The sequence below is a fragment of the Pipistrellus hanaki genome (assembly GCF_964339955.1).
Source record: "Pipistrellus hanaki genome assembly, chromosome: 1".
In the NCBI taxonomy this organism is placed as follows: Eukaryota; Metazoa; Chordata; class Mammalia; order Chiroptera; family Vespertilionidae; genus Pipistrellus; species Pipistrellus hanaki.
The window spans coordinates 97,278,921-97,299,025 of NC_140503.1; the positions used below are offsets into that span (position 1 = coordinate 97,278,921).

A 20,105-nucleotide genomic window follows, 5' to 3' on the forward strand; every position below is an offset into this window, starting at 1 on the left:
TATTACCTCTTTATTGTATAGGATTATAGACATTGTGCTAAACAAATGCTCAGTCCTCCAGGAAAGCCAAATGCATGCAGTCCCCATCTGGAAAAGAGGACATTGAGACACTTTCTTTTGCTTGATGCTAGAAGTGAGAGTAGTCAAGTTCTGGGTAAAAGCTGGCAGCCCCACTCTGACTTCTCCTTCTCTACCTCCACCCCAATGATTCACAGGACTCTACCTGAAGTTGGAGTTAGGGTGGGCTGGGCTGGGCTTGGATCATCGGCCTACCTTAGAGGAATAGAGGAGGGAAGGCCAGAACACGGGCTTCCTGGAGGAGACCGGCTCTGGGGAATCAGGCTGAAAGAAGCTGTGGAAGGCTTGATCTGATAGGGTATCACCTCCAGGAATAAACCTGGTGCTGGGCTGGAGGCATGCTCTTCCACCACTGCCCATCTTCCAAGGCCAGCTCTGTATAATTGTGTGCAATTTTCTTCCTTCTGGCAATACTCTAAGTACTTAGTCATTTAATCTTCATGGTAATTCCCAGTTATTTCATATGATGTAAGTACCATCTTTGTCATATTTCATGGACACTGTTTGTTTTATCATAGCCAGTACATGATGAAATCCAGTACTTAAGTGAGACATATGTTGAAAGTATGCCTCTTATTCCACTTGAATTGTTAAATTGTTTACTCAGCATCTTTTAAGTATTCCTGTAACCTGCTGTACTAGTCTTTGTTTCAGCACATCAGATATCATTTATATATGAATTGTTCCTGCCACAATTCTGGCAGAATTATGCCAAAAATGAGGGTCTTGGTATGATACTAATTTTCTGTATCTTTTCTAAAGCAAGACATAATTCTTTTTCTTTCTGGTGGTAGTCTCAGGGACCGAGTGGAACAGGTTGATGCGGGGGGGGGGGGGGGGGGGGGGCGCGGGGGAGAGGGGGAGAAACATCTGTAATACTTCCAACAATAAAGATAATTTAATTAAAAAAAAAAAGTAGTACCTGATATTCATCTTTAATCAATAGAATGACACTGAGATATATTATGATAGCAGTAAAAAGAGAACAGAGGGGATTGGCAATGAACCATCCAAACTGCTCTCTAAGTACACCAGTACTGCCATGTGTGTCCCTCACATTAGCTTCCTTGAGAAAATCCATGGGCATGGCTAAAGGCACAGATATCTATAAGGTTTACTATCAGTCCTCCAACTGAGACTGGTGTTAACATGTGTGTGTCTAATTTTGGGGGATCAATTAATCTATCCAGTTACTCCATAAACATAAGGAAAGCTAACACCATTAGAAAAAGTCCATTAATAAATACAAGAGAGATTTTCTATTTGGCCACACCCATAGGAAAAAACCTAAATTACTTTCCATCGACTCATTAAAGGAGCAAAAAATCCCATCACCAAAGCAGAACAGTTAAAGAGCATGAGATCAGACCCAGATTACTAGTCAACCTGCAATAAAATAATCCCAAAAAGGTAAAAAGCAGATTCAAACACAAGAAGTAAACAATCTGTCTAGAGTCATTCTCCTCAAGAATTTGTTTCAGTGATTCCTTTTTTTAAAATATATATTTTATTGATTTTTTACAGAGAGGGATAGAGAGAAACATTGATCAGCTGCCTCCTGCATGCTCCCTACTGGGTATGTGCCCGAAACTAAGGTACATGTCCTTAATTGGAATCAAACCTAGGACCCTTGAATCCGCAGGCCAATGCTCTATACACTGAGCCAAACCGGTTAGGGCTGTTTTAGTGATTCCTTAATAAATGTGAGGATTGACTAGGAGCCATGCTGAAAAGCATCACCCATAACGTTATAAAAAGGTGTTCCTTCATGAGAAAAACCAATTAGAATACCACTCTGTCCTCTCTTAGAGGGAGATAATGTTAGCAGAAAAATGAAGAATATAGCGTTCTTCCAGTCGGTGTGGCTCAATGGTTGAGCATTGGTCCATGAACCAAGAGGTCCTGCATTTGATTCCTAGTCAGGGCACATGTCCGGGTTGTGGATTCGAACTCCAGTAGGGGGTGTGCAGGAGGCAGCCACCAGATGTCTCCTTCATGGATGTTTCTACCTTTCTATCCCTCTCTCACTAAACACAAGAAGTAAACAATCTGTCTAAATTCATTCTCCTCAAGAATTTGTTTCAGTGATTCTTTTTTTAAAATATATATTTTATTGATTTTTTACAGAGAGGTAAAAAATCCTTCCTTGCTCACTAAAATCAATAAAAACGTCTTTTTAAAAGAATATAGCACTCACTATATGAGTGCATATAGTGACCACTCCTCCAGACAGGATTTATTCAACCCAAAGCTGGTCTGTTATTAGACGTGTCCAAAAATTAAGGATACATAGCAGGCACATTTGAAAACTTCCACTTTTTTAAATTAAATGTCTATTGTTGAAAATATTACATATGTCCCCTTTTTGCCCCCTTACCCCTTCTAACCCACCCTTGCCCCCAACCTTAGGGTTTAACCATCCTGTTGTCTGAGTCCATGGGTTATGCATATATGCATAAAAGTTCTTTGGTTGACCACTTCCCAGCCTCCCCCACCTTCCCTCTGAGATTCCCCAGTCTGTTCTGTGCTTCTCTGTCAGTGCATCTATTTTGTTCATCAGTTTATTTTGTTCATTATATTCCACATATGAGTGAGACCATACTTACCTTTCTCTGACTGGCTTATTTCACTTAGCATACTACTGTCCTGGACCCTCCATGCTGTGTCAAAGGGTAAGAGATCCTTGTTTTTTATCCATTCCTCTACTGATGAACACTTGGGCTATTTCCAGATCTTAACTATTGTAAATTGTGCTGCTACGAACATAGGGGTGATTGGTGTTTCAGATTTCTTATGATATACTAGAAGCCTGGTACATGAAATTCGTGCATGGTGGGGGGCGGAGGGTGTCCCTCAGCCCAGCCTGCACCCTCTCCAATCTGGAACCACATGGGGGCAGCCATATTGTGCGTTGGAGTGATGGTCAATCTGCATATTACTCTTTTATTAGATAGGATAGAGGCCTGACCCTCAATTCTGACAGAGGGTGGGGGCCAGCTGACTTGCCCTGAAGGTTGTCCTGGATCAGGTTGGGGGTTCCCTTGGGGCATGGGGTGACCTGGTGAGGGGCCTGTGGTGGTTTGCAGGTCAGCCATGCCCCCTGGTAACTCAAGCAGAGGCCCTGGTATCTGGAATTTATTTGCCTTCTACAATTGAAACTTTGTAGCCTGGAGCCAAGTCCCCTGCTCCCTCCATGGCTGCCACCATTTCTGTTTGAATTTGTTTACTTTCTATAATTGAAACTTTGTATCATTGAGTGGAGGCCTAGGTCACCAGGGTGTGTGGAAAGTTTGGCTTTTTCTATAGCCTGGAAACCCAAGCCTCTCCACTGCTCTCTGTGGCTGCAGCCATCTTGGTTGGGATTAATTTGCATGCTCGCTCTGATTGTTTGGTGGGCGAGGCTGGTGGGCATGGTTTGTAGCAGAGTGATGGTTCATTTGCATATTACTCTTTTATTAGGTAGGATTCCTTGAAGTTGGATGATTGGGTCAAATGGCAGTTCCATATTTAATTTTTTGAGGAAGCTATACTGTTTTCCATAATGGCTACACCAGTCTGCATTTCCATGAGCAGTATATTAGGGCTCCCTTTTCTTCACATCCTCACCAGCACATCATTAGTTGATTTATTGATTGTACCCATCTGACAGGTGTGAGGTGATATTTCATTGTTGTTTTAATTTGCATCTCTCTGATGATCAGTGACTTTGAGCATTTTTTCATGTATCACTCAGCCATCTGTATGTCCACTTTGGAGAATTGTCTATTTAGTTTCCTTGCCCATTTTTTAGTTGGATTGTTTATCTTCCTTTTGTTAAGTTGTATGAGTTCCTTATATATTTTGGGGTTTTTTTAAATCTTTATTGTTCAGATTATTACAATTGTTCCTTTTTCCCCCCATAGTTCCCCTACAACCGGTTCCCACCTCACCATCTGCCTTTACCCCACCCCACTGTCCTCATCCATAGGTGTACAATTTTTGTCCAGTCTCTTTCCAAACCTTCCACACCCCTTTCCCCCAAGAATTGTCAGTCCACTCCCTTTCTATGCCCCTGATTCTATTATATTCACCAGTTTATTTGGTTCCATCAGATTTTTTATTCACTTGATTTTTACATTCACTTGATAGATATGTATTTGTTGTTCATAATTTTTATCTTTACCTTTTTCTTCTTCTTCCTTTTCTTAAAGAATATCCTTCAGCATTTCATGTAATACTGGTTTGGTGGTGATGAACTCCTGTAGCTTTTTCTTATCTGTGAAGCTCTTTATCTGACCCTCAATTCTGAATGATAGCTTTGCTGGATAATCTTGATTGTAGGTTCTTACTATTCATCACATGGAATATTTCTTGCCATTCCATCTGGCCTGCATAGTTTCTGTTGAGAAATCAGCTGACAATCGTATGGGTGCTCCCTTGTAGGCAACTAATTGTTTTTCTCTTGCTACTTTTAATATTCTCTCTTTGTCTTTTGCTCTTGGCATTTTAATTATGATGTATCTTGGTGTGGTCCTCTTTGCATTCCTTTTGTTTGAGATTCTCTATGCTGCCTGGACTTGTAAGTCTATTTCTTTCACCAGGTGGAGGAAATTTTCTGTCATTATTTCTTCAAATAGGTTTTCAATATCTTGCTCTCTCTCTTCTTCTGGCAACCCCATAATCCAGATGCTGGTATGCTTGAAGTTGTCGCAGAGGCTCCTTACACTATCTTCATATTTTTGGATTCTTTTTTGCTTTTTGCTTTTCCAGTTGGGTGTTTTTTGCTTCTTTGTATCTCAAATCTTTGACTTGATTCTTGAAATCCTCTAGTCTGCTGTTGGGTCTCTGTATAATATTTTTTATTTCAGTCAGTAGGTCCTTTTCCATATCCTCGAGGGTCTCACTAAATTTATCGGCCTTTTCTAGAAAATTCTTAAAGACCTTACAACCGCGATTTTGAATGCTATATCCAGTCATTTGCTTTCCTCTATTTCTTTCATTTGTGTCCTGTTTTTTTGTCTCCGCATTTTGGCTGCTTCCCTGAGTTGATAGAGTGGCTTTTTGTGCTAGGGGTCCTATAGGGCCCAGTGGCTCAGTCTCCTCGGTTACCTGAGGTCAGAACTCTTGGTGCACACCTTTGTTGTAGTTAAGCCTTGATTGTTGTTGATATCACTGAGGAATTGACCTCCAGGCCAAATGGCTGTGAGGATAAGCTGTGTCTATGGTGGGATAACTTTTGTTCTGGAGACACCCTTATGAGACAAGACTTGCTTCAGTGGGGCTTTGGAGCTCACTGAGTCTGCCCCTTGAGTGAGTCCCTTATGGATCTGAGGAGTTGTAATCTGGATGGTCTCACTCTGACAACTGGGTACACTGGCTCTTGGATCTCCAAGGAGGTGTTAATGTAGCCTCTGCCTGAGGCCACCCAGCAGGAGCTATGGAAATAACTGCAGATTCCTCTTCTTTGTTTGGGTTTTGGAGCTGGCCAGATGAGGCCCAGCTGTGAAACAATGCAAGCTGCTGTGGGGCCTTAGGCCTTCTTTTAGATGTTCTGGGTCTCACTGACTCAGCTGCAGTTTGTTAGGTAAGTTTAGAATTCAGGCCTAACCAGTTTAGCTCAGTGGATAGAGTGTCGGCCTGCCGACTGAAGGGTCCCACCTTCGATTCCATTCAAGGGCATGTACCTTGGTTTCGGGCACATCCTCAGTGGGGAGTGTGCAGGAGGCAGCTGATCAATATTTCTCTCTCATCAATGTTTCTAACTCTCTGTCCCTTCCTCTCTGTAAAAAAATCAATAAAATATATTTTTAAAAAATAATTCAAAGGACCAGGCCATTCATATGCAAAAGCCTCTGTGCTCAGCTTGGATGGGGCAGAGTCTCAGTGCGGAGCAAACAACAATGGCTTCTTGTTAACCATGCCCTAGGAGGCCCCTGGGTTTCAGTGTCCCACAGTAATCACTGCAAGCACCTCTGAGAGAAAGCCACCCTCAAATTTCACCCATTGCCAGACAGTCCAATTTCTCCCCAGAGTCTTGCCCAGAACTGGAGTTCAGAGCAGTTGGGAGCTTTTGTCTCCCTCCCAATTGAGAAAGCCAGCCACGTATTCCGTTGCCAGCCCTCTCCACACATGCACCTCTGTACCTCTGCCTTTACTTCCGCAGCTCCTCTGAGTCTCAGTGTGTTTTTCTCTTTCCTTCTAGTTGTAGAATTTCCACTCAGTCAGCCTTCCTGTGGTTCTGGATGATATCCATTTTGTCTTTTAGTTGTAGTTTTGAAATTGTTGTGCGAGGCAGCAGTTTAGGTGTTTACCTATACAACCATCTTGGTTTCTGTTTCTCCTTATATATTTTGGATATTAACCCTTTATCAGCTGAATCATTGCCAAATATATTCTCCGATACAGTGGGCTCCCTTTTTGTGTTGTTGATGGTTACTTTTGCTGTGCAAAAGCATTTTAATTTTATGTAGTCCCATTTATTTATTTTCTCCTTAATTTCCTTTGCATGTAAACATATTGCTATGAGAGATGTCTGCTGCCTATGGTTTCTTCCAGGATTTTTAAGGTTTGACAATCTATGTTTAGGTCTTTTGTTTTAAATTTATCCTTGTGTATGATGTAAGTTGGCAATCTAGTTTCGTTTTTTGCATGTATCTGTCCAATTTTCCCAAAACCTTTTATTGAAGACAATGTCTTGACTCCGTTGTCAAAAATCAACTGACTGTAGCCAAAACCGGTTTGGCTCAGCGGTAGAGCGTCAGTCTGTGGACTGAAAGGTCCCAGGTTCGATTCTGGTCAGGGGCATGTACATTGGTTGCAGGCACATCCCCGGCAGGGAGTGTGCAAAAGGCAGCTGGTGGATGTTTCTCTCTCATCAATGTTTCTAGCTCTCTATCTCTCTCCCTTCCTCTCTGTAAAAAATCAATAAAATATATATATATATTTTTTTTAAATCACTTGACTGTAATGGCTTGAGTCAATTTCTGGGTTCTCTGTTCTGTTGCATTGATCTATACGCCTTTTCTTGTGCTGGTACCAGGCTGATTTGATTATGGTGACTTTGTAGTATAACTTGATATCTGGTATTGTGATTCCTCCAACTTTTTTCTTCTTTCTCAAGATTGTTGTGGCTATTCAGGGTCTATTTTGGTTCCATACAAATTTTTGGAGTATTTGTTCTAGATCTGTGAAATACGCTAATGATATTTCAATAAGGATTGCATTGAATCTACAGAATGCTTTGAGTAGTATGGATATTTTAATTACGTTAATTCTACAAATCTATGAACACAGTATATTTGTTTATATGTTCTCTATCTATTTTTTCAATGTCCTATAGTTTTCTGAATACAAGTCTTTTATTCCTAAGGGTCTTAATTTTGTTGTTGTTGTTGCGATGGTAAATAGGATTGTTTGTTTAGTTTCTCTTTCTGAGATTTCATTTTTGGTGTATAAAAAAGCCACTGATTTCTGGGTGTTAATTTTGGAACTTGCTACTATGCCAAATTATTTTATTAAGTCTAGTAGTTTTTTGGTGGAGTCTTACTATTTTCTCTGTACAATATCATGTCATCTTCAAATAATAAGAGTTTACTTCCTCTTTTCCAATTTGGATGCCTTTTATTTCTTCTTCTTCTCTAATACCTGTGGCTAGGACTTCCAGTAATATGTTCAATGAGAGAGGAAAAAACAGACATCCTGTCTTGTTCCTGTTCTTAGGAGAAATGGTTTTAGTTTTTGCCCATTGAGTATGATGTTCACTGTAGGTTTGTCCTATATGGCTTTTATTATGTTAAGATATGCTCCCTCTAATCCCACTTTGCTGAGAATTTTTATCAAAAATTGGTGCTGGCATGGGACATTTTCAAACATAGACCACAAGCAAAGTCTCCCCAAATTCAAGAAGATTGAAATCATATCAAGCATCTTCTCAGACCATAGTGGCATAATATTATAAATAAACTACAATAAAAACAATACAAATAATTCAAACACTTGGAAGCTGAGTAGCATGCTATTAAACAATGACTGGGTTACCAGATAGATCAAAGAAGAAATTTAAAACATTCAGGAAATCAATGACAAAAAAACACAACAATCCAAAATCTACGGGACACAATGAAAGCAGTCTTAAAAGGGTAGTTTATAGCTCTACAGGCTTACCTCAAAACACAAGAAAAAAATGGGAGTAAATCATCTAACTCTACAACTTAAAGAATTAGAAAGAGAGCAACAAGAAAAGCTCAGATTAGGCAGAAGGAAGGAGATGATAAAGATCAGAGCAGAAATAAATAACATAGAGACCAAAAATAACAATAACAAAAGATCAATGAAACAAAGAACTGGTTCTTTGAAAGGGTAAACAAGATAGATGAACCTCTAGCCAGGCTCACCAAGAAGCAAAGAGAGAGGACCCAAATAAACAAAATCAGACATGAAAGAGGCAAAATAACAACAGACCCCACAGAAATATAAAGGATTATTAAAAAATACTATGAACAACTCCATTCCAACAAACTAAACAACATGGAAGAAATTGACATATTCCTAGAAAAATACAACCTTCCAAGAATCCATCAGGAAGAACCTAAAAATCTCAATAGGCTGATAACTATGGAAGAAATTGAAGCAGTCATCAAAAAAGCTTCCAGCAAATAAAAGCCCAGGGCTAGATGGCTTCACAGGAAAGTTTTACCAAACTCCTCAGATACTCCAAAAAAAATTCAAGAGGAAGGAACACTTTCAAGATCATTCTATGAAGTCAGGATCACCCTAATACCAAAACTAGATAAAGACAGCACAATGAAAGAGAATTACAGGCCAATATCCCTCATAAACATAGATGCCAAAATCCTCCACAAAATTCTAGCAAATCGAATCCAGTAGTACGTCAGAAAGATCATACACCATGACCAAGTAGGACTTATCCTAAGGATGCAAGGATGGTACAATATCCTCAAATCAATAAACGTGTTACATCACATAAACAAATTGAGAGATAAAAATCACATATCAATTGATGCAGAAAAAGCATTTGACAAAATCCAATACCCTCCCCTGATAAAAATTCTCAGCAAGGTGGGAATAGAGGAATCATACCTCAACATAAAAAAAATCCATTTGTGACAAACCCACAGCCAACATCATATTCAATGGGCAAAAACTAAAACCATTTCTCCTGAGACAAGGATGCTCACTCTTACCACTCCTGTTTGACATATTAGAAGTACTAGCCATTGCGATTAGACAAGAAGAAATAAAAGGTATCCAAGTTGGAAAAGAAGAAGTAAAAGTGTCCTTATTGGCAGATGACATGATAAGATACATAGAAAACCCTAAAGACTCCATCAAAAAATTATTAGACTTAATAAATGAATTCAGCAATGTATAGGATACAAAATTAACACCAAGAAATCTATGGCATTTCTATACACCAATAGTGAACTTACAGAAAGAGAGACTAAAAAAAGCAATCCCATTTACCATCACACACACAAAAAGTAAGATACCTAGGAATAAACTTAACTAAGGATGTAAAAGACCTCTATGTAAAAAACTACAGGACACTGAAAAAAAGAGATAGAGGAAGACATAAACAGATGGAAGAACATACCGTGTTCATGGATTGGTAAAATCAACATCATTAAAATGTCCATACTACCCAAAGCAAGCTATAGATTCAACACACTCGCCATTAAAATACCAATGGCATGTTTCACAGATCTAGAACAAACTCTCAAAAAAATTCATCTGGAATAAAATAAAATAAAACACCCCAAATAGCCACAGCAATCCTGAGAAAGAAGAACAAAATAGGTGGGATCTCAATACCAGATATCAAATACTATATTACAAAGCCACTATTCTCAAAACAGCCTGGTATTGGCACAAACAGACATATAGATCAATGGAATAGAATAGAGAACCCAGAAATTGACCCAAACCACTATGCTCAATTAATATTTGACAAAGGAGGCATGAACATACAATGAAATCAAGACAGTCTCTTCAATAAACAGTATTGGGAAAATTGGACAGATACATGCAAAAAAAAATGAAACTAGACCACAACTTACACCATACACAAAAATAAACTCAAAATGGATAAAGGACTTAAACATAAGATGGGAAACCATAAAAATACTAGAGAAATCCCAGGCAGCAAAATCTCAGCTATACACTGAAGCAATTTCTTCACCAATACCGCTCCTAGGGCAATGGAAGCTAAAGAGAAAATAAACAAATGGGACTACATCAAAATAAAAAGCTTCTGCACAGCAAAAGAAACCATCAACAAAACAACAAGAAAGCTCACTGCATGGGAGAATAAATTTTCAAATGTTATCACTGATAAGGGTTTAATCTCCAACATTTACAGGGAACTCATACAACTTAACAAAAGGAAGATAAACAACCTAATCAAAAAAAATGGGTAACGAACCTAAATAGTTATTTTTTCAAAAGAAGACAGAAGGAAGGCCAAGAGACACATGAAAACTTGCTCAAAGTCACTAATTATCCAAGAGATGCAAATCAAAACAACAATGTAGTACCATCTCACACCTGTCAGAATGGCTATCATCAACATATCAACAAACAAGTGAGGATGCGGAGAAAAACCCTCATGCACTGTTGGTAGGAATGCAGACTGTTGGAGAACAGTATGGAGTTTCCTCAAAAAACTAAAAATGGAACTCCCATTTGACCCAGTGATCCCACTTCTAGGAATATATCCCAAGAAACTAGAAACACCAATTAGAAAGGATATATGTACCCCTATGTTCATAGTGGCACAATTCACCATACTAAGATCTGGAAACAGCCTAAGTGCCCATCAGTAGATGAGTGGATTAAAAAACTGAGTGGTACATCTACACAATGGAATATTACAGTGTGGTAAAATAAATAAATAAATAAATAAAAAAGGCATTCTTACCATTTGCAATATCATGGATGGAACTGGAGACCATTATGCTAAGTGAAATAAACCAGTCTGAGAAAGATAAATATCATATGATCTCACTCATTTATGGAACATAATGAGCATCATAAACTGATTAATAAAAACAGATACAGCCGAGACCGGTTTGGCTCAGTGGATAGAGCGTCGGCTTGGGGACTGAAGGGTCCCGGGTTCAATTCCAGTCAAGGGCATGTACCTTGGTTTGGGCATATCCCCAGCAGGGGGTGTGCAAGAGGCAGTGGATCGATGACTCTCTCTCATCGATGTTTCTAACTATCTCTCTCCCTTCCTCTCTGTACAAAATCAATAAAAATATATTTAAATAAATAAATAAATAAATAAATAAATAAATAAAATAAAAACAGATACAGAGACAGAGAAGCATTGGTCAGACTGTCAAACCTCAGAGGGAAGGTAAGAGAGGGTGGGGATAAGGGGGAGAGATTAACCAAAGTAGTTGTATGCATGCATAGAAGCCTAACCAATGAACACAGACAACAGGAGGGTGAGGGCATGAGTGGGAGGGTGGGGATAATGGGGGGGATAAGGACACATATGTAATACTTTGATCAATAAAGAAATTTTTTTAAATGGGTGCTGGATTTTGTCAAGTGCTTTTTCTGCATCTATTGATATGATCATGTGGTTTTTGTCTTTCAGTTTGTTTATGTGATGCATCACATTTATTGATTTGTGAATATTGCATCAGCCTTGCATCCCTGGAATAATCCCACTTGGTCATGGTCTATGATCTTTTTCATATATTGCTGGATCTGATTTGCTAACACTTTGTTGAGGATTTTAGCGTCTATGTTCATCAGGGATATTGGCCTGTTATTCTCTCTCTTTGTAGTGTATTTATCTAGTGCTGGAATTAGGATAATGTGGGCCTCGTAAAAAGAGCTTGGAAGTGTTCCTTCCTCTTGAATTTTCTGGAATAGTTTGAGGAGTATAGGTGTTAGTTCTTTGAATGTTTGGTAAAATTCCCCTGTGAAGCCATCTGAACCAGAGCTTCTGTTTGCTGTGAGTTTTTTCATTACTGCTTCTATTTCATCAGTTGTTATTGGCCTATTCAGGTTTTCTGATTCTTCCTAATACAGTTTTAGGAGATTGTATTTTTCTAGAAATTTGTCCACTTCATCCTCATTGTCCAGCTTGTTGGCATATAGTTGTCCAAAGTATTTTCTTACAATTCTTTGTATTTCTGTGGAGTCACCTCTTACTTTTCTGCTTTTGTTTCTGATTTTATTTTTGGGGGGTCCTCTCTCTTTGTTTCTTTATGAGTCTGGTAATGATTCATCAATCTTGTTTATCTTTTCAAATAAACAGCTCTAGGTTTCATTGACTTTTTATATTTTTTAATCCTCTATGTCATTTATTTCTGCTCTAATCTTTATTATTTCCTTCATCCCACTTATTCTGGGCATTTCTTATTTTTCTCTTTTTAATTCTTTAAATTGTAGGGTTAAATAGTTTATTTTGTTTGTTTGTTTGTTTGTTTTTTGAGATAAGCCTGTAGTGCTATGAACTTCTCTCTCAGGACTGCTTTTGCTGTGTCTGAGATTTTGGGTTGTTTTGTGTTCATTTTCATTTGTATCCAGGAAGTTTTTTATTTGTTCCTTGATCTCATTGGTAACCCATTCATTGTTTAATAACGTGCTGTTTAGCCTGCATGTATTGGAATGTTTTGAGTGTTTTCATTCCATTATAATCTAAGAAGATACTTGATATTATTTTAATCTTCTAGAGACTTGTTTTGTGTCCTAACATGTGATCTATCTTTGAAAATGACACATGTGCATTTGAGAAGAATATATTCTGCAGCTTTGGGGTGAAATGTTCTATAAATGTCAATTAAATCCATCTGATCCAGTGTGCCATTTAGAGTCACTCTTTCCTTGTTAATTTTTTTGTGGACGATCTACCCAGTGAAGTCAGCAGGGTGTTAAAGTCCCCTACTATGACTGTATTGTTGATCTCTTCTCTAGGGTTGTTTTTTGTTGTTGTTGTTTTTAAATATATATTTAGGTGCTCCTATATTGGGTACATATATGTTTCCCATGGTTATATCCTCTTGTTTGTTTGATCCCTTTAGTGTTATGTAGTGACCTTTGTTGTCTCTTGTGATGGCCTTCATTTTTAAGTATATTTTATCAGATATGAGTATTACTACCTCAGCTTCCCCACCCCCACCCCCGTTTCCATTTGCATGGAAATTTTTTTTCCATCCCTTCACTCTCATCCTGTGTGAGTCTTTTGTTCTTTTTTAAAAAATATATTTTTATTTATTTTTTACAGAGAGGAAGGGAGAAGGCTAAAGAGACAGAAACATCGATCAGCTGCTTTCTGCACACCCCCTACTGGGGATGTGCCCTTAACCAAGGTACATGCCCTTGACCGGAATTGAACTGGGACCTTTCAGTCCGCAGGCTGATGCTCTATTCACGGAGCCAAACCGATTTCGGCTGTGAGTCTTTTGTTCTGAAGTGGGTCTCTTGTAGACAGCATATAATTGGGTCATGTTTTTGTACTGATTCAGCTATCCTATGTCTTTTGATTGGAACATTTCATCCATTTACATTTAATGTTATTATCGATAGGTACACATTTATTGCATTTTAATTCTGTATGCCTACATTTATCTATTTCTTCTCATTACAGCAGTCCCTTTATAATTTCTTATAGTGCTGGTTTGGTAGTAATAAACTTCTTTAGTCTTCTTTTGGCTGGGAAGCTCTTTATTTCACCATTTATTTTGATTGATAGCCCTGCTGTAACATAATAATCTTGGTTTCAGATCTTTGCTTTTCATTATCTTGAGTAGTTCATGCCATTCCCTTCTGGCCTGTAGAGTTTTTAACGAGAGCTCCTTTGTAAAAAACAAATTGCTTTTCTCTTGCTGCCTTTAAAATTCTTTCATTATTGGCATTTAATTATGTGGCTGGGCATGGGCCTGTTTGGGTTCTTCTTGCTTGGGGCTCCCTATGCCTCCCAGATTTGTTTGACTTTTTGCTTCACTATGTTAGGGAAGTTTTCTGCCATTATTTCTTCAAACATGTTCTCTATTCCTTGCTCACTCTCTTCTCCTCTGACACGTTATTATGCAAATATTGGTACATTACATGCTGCCCCACAACTCCCTTATGTTGTTCCTCTTTTTTTAATTATTATTTGTTTTTTATTCTCTGATTGAGTGATTTTATTTCTACCCTGTCTTCTAATTCACTGACCTGATCCTCAGCTTCCCCTAATCTGCTATGTATTCCTTCCAATGTGTTTTGTTTTTGTTTTTGTTTTAAGTTTTTGGTTTTTTAAATATATATACTAGAGGCCTGGTCAAGAATTCATGCACTGATGGGGTTCAGCTGGCCCACCCCTGAGGGGTGGGCCGGCTGGGGTGAGGGGCCACAGGCATTCCATTCATTCTGCTGTTCAATTGATTTGCATATTACTTTTTTATTATATAGGACATACATTTACATATATGTTTGGAATTTTTATATTGATTTCTGAGAGGAAGGGAGAAGGAGACAGAGATAGAAACATCAATGATGAATCATTAATTGGCTGCATCCTACATGCCACCTACTGGGGATTGAGCCCACAACCAGGGCATGAGCCCTGAGCAGGAATCAAACCATGTCCTCCTGGTTCATAGCTCAATGCTCAACCACTGAGCCAACATGGCTGGGTTATGGGTTGTTTCTTTGTCTTCCCATTTTGGCTGCCCATTTGGATTTGTGTCTATGCTCCTGGTTCACAGGTCAATTATCCCATCTCTGAACTCTCCTACACAACTCCAGTCCTCTGCTAGCGCTCAAGGTGAGTAGCTGCACACAAAATTTTTGTGCATTGCCCATTAAGAGGGTACCTGCATTTCCAGCTGTTTCTCCCTGCTGCTTTTTGCAGCCAGATATTATGTGGACACATTTCTCAGTTCTGATGCTATGGGTTGGGGAACTCAGCTTGGGGTTTAGACTCCAGAGTTCTCAGTGGGAACTCCCTACAGCTAAGATTTTCCTCTGGAACTTCAGCTGCTGTCTGCAGGAGCCTGGTTAGCCTGCTCATGTCTCTGCACTTCCTATTAGTCTCTAAGCTAGGGGTGTCGAACTCAATCAGAGAAGGGGCCAAAATCTAAAATCCAGCCTAAATCGCGGGCCAAATGGTTTACTGAACAGTCATAAACTGACAATGTCATAAACTGACAGCGGAGTGCAGTGATGACAGCGCGGTGCGGGGCACATTGCAAGGTCTGGCGGGCTGGATTTGGCCCGCGGGCCTTGTGTTTGACACATGTGCTCTAAGCACTCTCCACTTTCCGTTCTTAGTTATCAGGGTTCTCTTCAGCTAGTCTTAAGTTGATTATTCAAGTTGGTTTTTCTATATTTTAGTTGTAATTCCAGTTTGGTCCTGGAAGAATCAATGTAGCTTCTGCTTACTCCACTCCCATTTTTAAGATCATTAAGAACTGGAAACTTCCATTTTGACTGAGCAAATGAAATTGACATAGAAATCCAGGATCATGGAATCCAAGATGGCTGCTCGGGTAGGCAACTAGCCGCAGCCGCACACAACAATTTCAAAAAATACAACTAAAATATAAAATGGACATTACCCAGAACTACAGGAAAGTCGACTGACTGGAAATCCTACAACAAGAAGCAAGGAGAAAACCAGAAGGAAGCGCGGAGGAGCTGTAAAAGCCCAAGGTACGGAGACACGCGGCGCGCGGAGAGGACGGAGCCGGAGAGGAGGGAGGCCGAGTGCCTGGCTGGCGTTCCCAAGCGGGAAGCAGAGAAAAGCTCCGATTGTGCTGGGCCCAGCTCCAACTGCTCTGAACCCCAATTGTAGGCCAGACCCTGGGGACCCAGGCTCACCCATAGGGAGCTGGGCTGTAAGGCGGAACTCCAGAGAACGGTGAGAGGAGGTCCCGGAGGCGCACAGTGCGCGTAGAGAAGGGCCGGCCGGCTGTGCCGCGGGATTGCCCTGACGGGAAGGAGACAGGGGCTCCAGACTGCTCTGAACGCCACCTCCAACTCCACTTCCAACTGAACTGAACCCCAATACCGGACTCATTGGGGGAGAGCATAGACAGTTTGGCAGCAGGCGAAAATCGAGGGCACCTTTCTCTCAGAGGTGCTTGCAACAAGTACTGAAGGATCCTGAGTCTCAGGAGTCGCATAGGGCGGGGCTGACGAAAGCCAAGGCTGTAGGCTCCACCCTGAAACCCCGCCCCATCAGGAAAGCTGCCTGCGAAAATGCCTAAACCAAATAGATCACAAACAAAAGAAATGGAGAACAAAAAGCGACTGGATATAGAGTTCAAAACCACACTTATAAGGTTTTTCAAGAGTCTCCTAGAAAAGGCCGATAAAATAAATGAGACCTATGAGGATATGAAAAGGGATCAACAAGAAATGATAAGGGATCAACAAGAAATAAAGAATACATTGTCTGAAATAAAAAATATTTTACAGAGTCCTAAAAACAGAATAGAAGATCGCAAGAATCAAGTCAAAGATTTGGAACATAAAGAGCCAGAAGACACTCCTCTGCAGAAGCTAGAAGGCAAGAGAATCCAGAAAATTGAAGATGATGTAAGAAACCTCTGGGACAACTTCAAACGATCCAACATCAGAATTATGGGGGTCCCAGAAGATGAAAGAGAGCAAGATATCGAAAACATACTGAAAGAAATAGTGACAGAAAACTTCCCCCACCTGGTGAAAGAATTGGACTTACAAGTCCAGGAAGCACACAGAACTCCAAATAAAAGGAATCCAAAGAGGACCACACCAAGACAAATCATAATTAAGATTCCAAGAGCAAAAGACAAAGAGAGAATATTAAAAGCAGCAAGAGCTAAGCAGGTAGTTACCTATAAAGGAACACCTATACGATTGTCAGCTGATTTCTCAACAGAAACCATGCATGCCAGACGGGAATGGCAAGAAAAATTCAAGGTGATGAATAGTAAGAACCTACAGCCAAAGATAATCTATCCAGCAAAGCTATCACTCAGATTCGAAGGTCAGATAAAGAGCTTCACTAATAAAAAAAGCTAAAGGAGTTCATCACCACCAAACCAGAATTATATGAATTGCTGAAGGGGGTTCTTTCAGAAGAGAAAGTAAATAAAGATAAAAATTATGAACAACAAATACGTAACTATCAACAAGTGAATCTAAAAACCAAGGAAACTAAAAAAAAAAATCTGAGGAACAATATTAACTGTTGAATATAATAGAATCAGAGGTATGGAAGGGGAGTGAACTGATGATTCTTGGGGAAAAGGGGAGAGGGAGATGTGGGAAGAGACTGAACATAAATTGTGCACCTATGGATGAGGACAATGGGGGGTGGGGAAAGGACAGAGGGTGGGGTGAGAAGGGGGGGGGGAAGGAACATTTGTAATAATATGAACAATAAAAATTTATTAAAAAAAAAAAAAAAAGAAAGAAATCCAGGATCATGACAAAAAAGATAACCATGAGAAAAAACAAGACTTGATTTTACTCTCAGTTGTCACACACACACACACACACACACACAAAAAAAAAAAAAAAAAAAAAAAAAAAAAATTCAATGTCCCATGGACACAAGAGAAGCTGAAAAACAGGATGGGATAAAGTATGAAGACATTTGGCTCCACCTACATCTATAGAGAGCTTTCTGGAAGCTGTATGAAAACCATCTTTATGGCACAAAGCCAGTACTCGCAACAATACTCCACCTTTGTGATCTGCCACAACTAAGAAGGCAATGGCTTTGGAAAGCATGTGAATTAGAGCAGCACTCATGGTCCATGAGAAACTTTTGGTGGCCGTAGAAAAATTTGGACATTATTTGCATTTTTTATGTTTTATTGATCCTAATAATAAAACACAAAAAAATATTCTAAGAAATTCTTATATTCTGACTGAGTGACAATTTTCACCTTTACACTGCATAAAATTCACGAAATGTACTACAGTAATGTACTACATTACATCATAATTCCCCTTTCTAATAACTAAGAGGGGGAAACCAGAGAGGTTGCAAGCGGCTTCAGTATTGTTTTGACCATTACAGCAGTCACCACTCCGCGATTACCAATTCTCATCTGATAGTTTTATTTTATTTGTGTATTATATGTAGCTGTGTATTTTCTTTAACTGTTATGTTTAATGGCATCAAATAGTTTGACTTTAATAACTATCATTTCTTGTTTGGTTTTAGATTCTAGTAAAATAAACCCACAATGAGTAAAAAAAGGCAAAGGAATATTTTGCATTTCTTTAGTAATACAAAAGATAATGTAACTAATGACAATAGTAACAATAGTAATATGAGTACTTCACTTAACCGTAAGCTGATCAATGAATCAGTCTCCACAGTCCTCATCAGGCACCATTAGGAAGAACATACAAACTGGATACAGAGACAAGAAAAAACTCAAAGAATCAAGTAAATAGATTCGAACTACTTGAAATGTGGATTTGTTCAAGAACCTGGTAGTGAGCTGGACCCACAGCTGCTTTCTGCCGTGTGTTCTGAGACTTTACCCAATGATGTCATGAACCTTCGAAACTCGAAAGACATTTGCAACCAAAACACCTGGATTTAGCTAAAAAACCACTTGAATATTTTCAAAGGATGCATGAAAATATATAAAAGCAATGATTGCTGTAACAAAAATGACTGTTGGAGATAAATCCTTATTAAAGGCTTATAAAAAGCCGTATATTAGCCCTGGCCTGTTCAGCTCAGTGGATAGAGCGTCGGCTTGGGGACTGAAGGATCCCAGGTTCAATTCCAGTCAAGGGCATGTACCTTGATTGCAGGCACATCCCCAGTGAGGGGTGTGCAGGAGGCAGCTGATCGTTGTTTCTCTCTCATCAATGTTTCTAGCTCTCTATCCTTCTCCCTTCCTCTCTGTAAAAAATCAATAATTTTTTTTTTTTTTAAAGCTGTATACGATTGGAGAAGACTTAATTAAGCCTTGCATGTTACAAGCCAGTAAAGAGGTTTTGGGAAAGCAATTCCTATGTCTGCTAACTGAAAGCAATTCCTATGTCTGCTAACACTGTCAAATGCAAAATTGAAGACATGGCTGAAGATATTGAATATCAAGTTATAAAAATGGTGAAAAATTCACAAACATTTTATTCAACTTGATCAACAGACCTAAGTAACAAAGCACTTTTCCTTTGTTTTGTGAGGGCTGAGTGTGAAGGAGAGTTACAGGAAGAACAAACTACTTTGTTCACTTAGCTTGCCAGTGGAACAACTAGCTCTGAGATTTTTGAAGCACTTAATAGTTATTTCCTGGAACACGAAATTGAATGGAAAAAAATGTACTGGGATATGCATATACGGTGCCACAAACATGACTTGACATCTTTTGGGAACTGTTGCAAAGCTGAAAAATGTTGTCAGGCATTTTGTCTACACACTGTATTATACATCGTGAGCAGTGTGCAGTGAAAAAAATGTCCCCAGAACTACACAAAGTATTATCAGATGTTATGAAAACTATAAATGAAATTCCATACAAAGTGCTCAGTTCTCAAATATTTGAGGCACTTGGCGAAGAAATGGGTTCCCAGGATACTCACCTTCTTCTTCATGCTGAGGTGAGATGGCTGTCGAGGGGCAAGATACTAACCCAACTGTTTGCCCTGCAGAATAAGTCAAAATATTTTTCCAGCGGCCAATAATCCGAAATTACAAGAACTCTTCTCTGACGATGAGTGGATAGCCAAGCTTGCATACCTAACAGATATTTTTTTGCTATTAAATGACAACTTAAGGATGTGTTCACACTACAAGGTAAAATTGATGCTTTTCAAAAGAAAATATTACTGTGGCAAACGTTGTTGGCAGAAGAAGATCTGCAAATGTTTTCAAGCTTCTATGAATATATGCAAGAGAGTGATGTCAACTGGCAGGTGGTAACCATTGTTTAACAGCACTCACTTACAATCACTCACAGAACCTTTTGGTCATTCTTACCCAAAGAAAGAAGATACCAGACTTGGTAATATGTGGATAATAGATCCATTTGCAGCAAACATTGAAGACAGCAATTTAAGCATGAATGAAA

At 39.2% G+C, this 20,105-nt stretch overlaps 1 protein-coding gene and 1 pseudogene across 3 annotated transcripts in view; both read right to left on the reverse strand.

Moving 5' to 3' along the window:
* Positions 1–20,105, reverse strand: part of SNX33 (sorting nexin 33) — a 98,325-nt gene that overhangs the window by 59,543 nt on the left and 18,677 nt on the right. The window lies entirely within an intron of this gene.
* On the reverse strand, positions 1,137–19,629 carry LOC311612240 (proton-coupled zinc antiporter SLC30A5-like; annotated as a pseudogene). The gene is made up of 3 exons: positions 19,618–19,629; positions 1,772–1,993; positions 1,137–1,565 (listed from the first exon to the last, which is right to left on the reverse strand). The product of its transcript is annotated as a proton-coupled zinc antiporter SLC30A5-like (transcript).